At 35.5% G+C, this 3063-nt stretch overlaps 1 non-coding gene across 1 annotated transcript; it reads left to right on the forward strand.

Annotated features, from left to right (window-relative positions):
* Positions 1-226: 226 nt before the first annotated feature.
* On the forward strand, positions 227-369 carry LOC116589516. The gene has a single exon (XR_004285302.1). It is a non-coding gene; the product is annotated as a U4 spliceosomal RNA (small nuclear RNA).
* The last annotated feature ends 2694 nt before the right edge of the window (positions 370-3063 follow it).

Here is a 3063-nt window from a genome sequence, read left to right on the forward strand (position 1 = left end):
AAGAACATATTATGAACAACTATATGCCAGAAAATTAAGACAATCCAGAAGAAATGGATGCATTCCTAGAGACATATAACCTGAACCAGGAAGATATAGAAAACCTGAACAGACCCATAACCAGTAAGAAGATTGAAGCAATCATCAAAAATCTTCCAACAAACAAGAGCCCAGGGCCAGACGGCTTCCCAGGGAAATTGTACCAAACATTTAAAAAATAATTACTAGCTTTGCACAGTGTCAGTATCGTAGCCAATGAGGTTTATCCGAGGTGCGATTATTGTTAATTAAAAAAGAATTACTACCTGTTCTCCTGAAACTGTTCCAAAAAATAGAAATGGAAGGAAAACTTCCAAACTCATTTTAGAGTCCAGCATTAACTTGATCCCAAAACCAGACAAAATCCCCATCAAAAAAGAGAATTTTAGACCAATATCCTTGATGAACATAAATGGGAAAATTCTCACCAAAATACTAGCCAATATGATCCAACCATATATTAAAAAAATTATTCACCATGACCAATATGATCCAACAGTACATTAAAAGGATTATTCACCATGACCAAGTGGGATTTATTCCTGGGCTGCAAGGTTGGTTCAACATCTCCACAAATCAATCAATGTGGTAAGTACATTAATAAAAGAAAGAACAAGAACCATATAATACTATCAATAGATGCAGAAAAAGCATTTGACAAAGTACAGCATCATTACTTGATCAAAACTCTTCAAAGTGTAGGGATACAGGGTACGTACCTCAATATCATCAAAGCCATCTATGAAACACCCATATTATTCTCAATGGGGAAAAAATGAGAGCTTTTCCCCTAAGGTCAGGAACACGGCAGGGATGTTCACTATCACCACTGCTATTCAGCGTAGTACTAGGAGTCTTAGCCTCAGCAATTAGACAGCAAAAAGAAATAAAAAGCATCTGAATCAGCAATGAAGAAGTAAAACTCACTCTTTGCAGATGATATGATACTTTATGTGGAAAACCCAAAAGATTCCACTCCAAAACTCCAAAATTCAGGAAAGTGTCAGTATATATAATCAATGCACAGAAATCAGTTGCATTTCTATACATCAACAGCAAGACAGAAGAAAGAGAAATTAAGGAGGCAATCCCATTTACAATTGTATTCCAAATCATAAGATACCTAGGAATAAACCTAACCAAAGAGGCAAAGAATTTGCCAAAGTTGGTGGCATCACAATTCCAGACTTCAAGCTCTATTACAAAGGTATCATCATCAAGACAGTATGGTACTGACACAAAAACAGAACACAGATCAATGGAACAGAATAGAGAGCCCAGAAATAGACGCTCAACTCTATGGTCAAGTAATCTTCAACATAGCAGGAAAGAATGTCCAATGGAAAAAAGACAGCCTCTTCAACAAATGGTGTTGGGAAATTTGGACAGCCACATGCAGAAGAATGAAACTGGACCATTTCCTGACACCACACACAAAAATAGACTCCAAATGGATAAAAGACCTCAATGTGAGACAGGAGTCCATCAAATATGAGACAGGAGTCCATCAAAATCCTTGAGGGGAACATAGGCAGCAACCTCTTCGACCTCAGCTGCAACATCTTCTTCCTAGAAACATCACCAATGGCAAGGGAAGCAAGGGCAAAAATGAACTATTGGGACTTCATCAAGATCAAAAGCCTTTGCACAGCAAAGGAAACAGTCAGCAAAACCAAAAGACAATTGACAGAATGGGAGAAGATATTCACAAACTATATATCAGATAAAGGGCTAGTATCCAAAATCTACAAAGAACTTATCAAACTCAACACCCAAAGAACAAATAATCCAATCCAAATATATATATATATTATTTGTTCAATTTGATTATTATTTGTATTTGTATATATATAAAATATATACAAATATATATTTGTATATATATATTGTATATATATACAAAATAAATGTATATTCATATACATATGTTCATATATATGAATATACATATATATGAATACTATGCAGCTATCAAAAGAAAGGAAATCTTGCCTTTTGCAATGACATGGATAGAACTAGAGGGTATTATACTGAGCGACATAAGTCAATCAGAGAAAGACAATTATCATATGATCACCCTGATATGAGGAATTTGAGAGGCAAAGGGGAGGGTTTGGGTGTGTTAGGGAAGGAAAAAATGAAACAAGATGGGATCAGGAGGGAGACAAGTCATAATAGACTCTTAATCTCACAAAACAAATTGAGGTTGCTGGAGGGAGGTGGATATGGAGCGGGTGGTTGGGTTATGGGCATTTTTGAGGGTATGTGCTATGGTGAGTGCTGTGAAGAGTATAAGCCTGATGATTCACAGACCTGTACCTCTGGGGGCAAAGAATACATTATATGTTAATTAAAAAAAAAAAAGATTCTCTGTCTCTGTCTCTGTCTCTCTCTCCCTCTGCCCCTACCCCTGCTCACACATGCTTTCTAATGTAACACTATATGTTAGTTATACTTGGATAGATGGATGGATGAATAGACAGACAGATATTTTAGTAGGAAAAGTAAGAGACAGACTAATGTTTTTGATACTTGAATTAAAGGCATAAAGAATCAGCACAAGAAATATCTCAAATCATGGTTTAAAATATTAAAAATCAGTATATTAATTTCTTATTGCTGTTGTAACAAATTACAGTAGACTCAATGGCTTAAAACAATACAAATTTATTACCTTATAATTCTGGAGGTATTTAGAAGCTTAAACTAGGCTATTAGGGCTATTTCTTTCTGAAGGCTCTTGGAAAGAATGTGTTTTACTGTGTTTTCCAACTTCTAGAATCACCTATATCTTTAATTCATAGCTCCCTCCTCCACCTTCAAACCAGCTATATAACATCTCTCTTTAATAACATTCTGCTTTCCTTAAAAAAGGAAGATCCATATAAAAGTGTTCTTGTCATTACCTTGGCTCAACAAAATAATCCAGGATAATGTCCTTAAGTCAAGATTCTTAATTACATCTGCAAGGTAACATATTCACAGGTTCCAGGGATTAGGATATAGACAACTTCAAGAGGAGGC

Source organism: Mustela erminea, chromosome 4, assembly GCF_009829155.1.
Source record: "Mustela erminea isolate mMusErm1 chromosome 4, mMusErm1.Pri, whole genome shotgun sequence".
Lineage (NCBI taxonomy): Eukaryota > Metazoa > Chordata > Mammalia > Carnivora > Mustelidae > Mustela > Mustela erminea.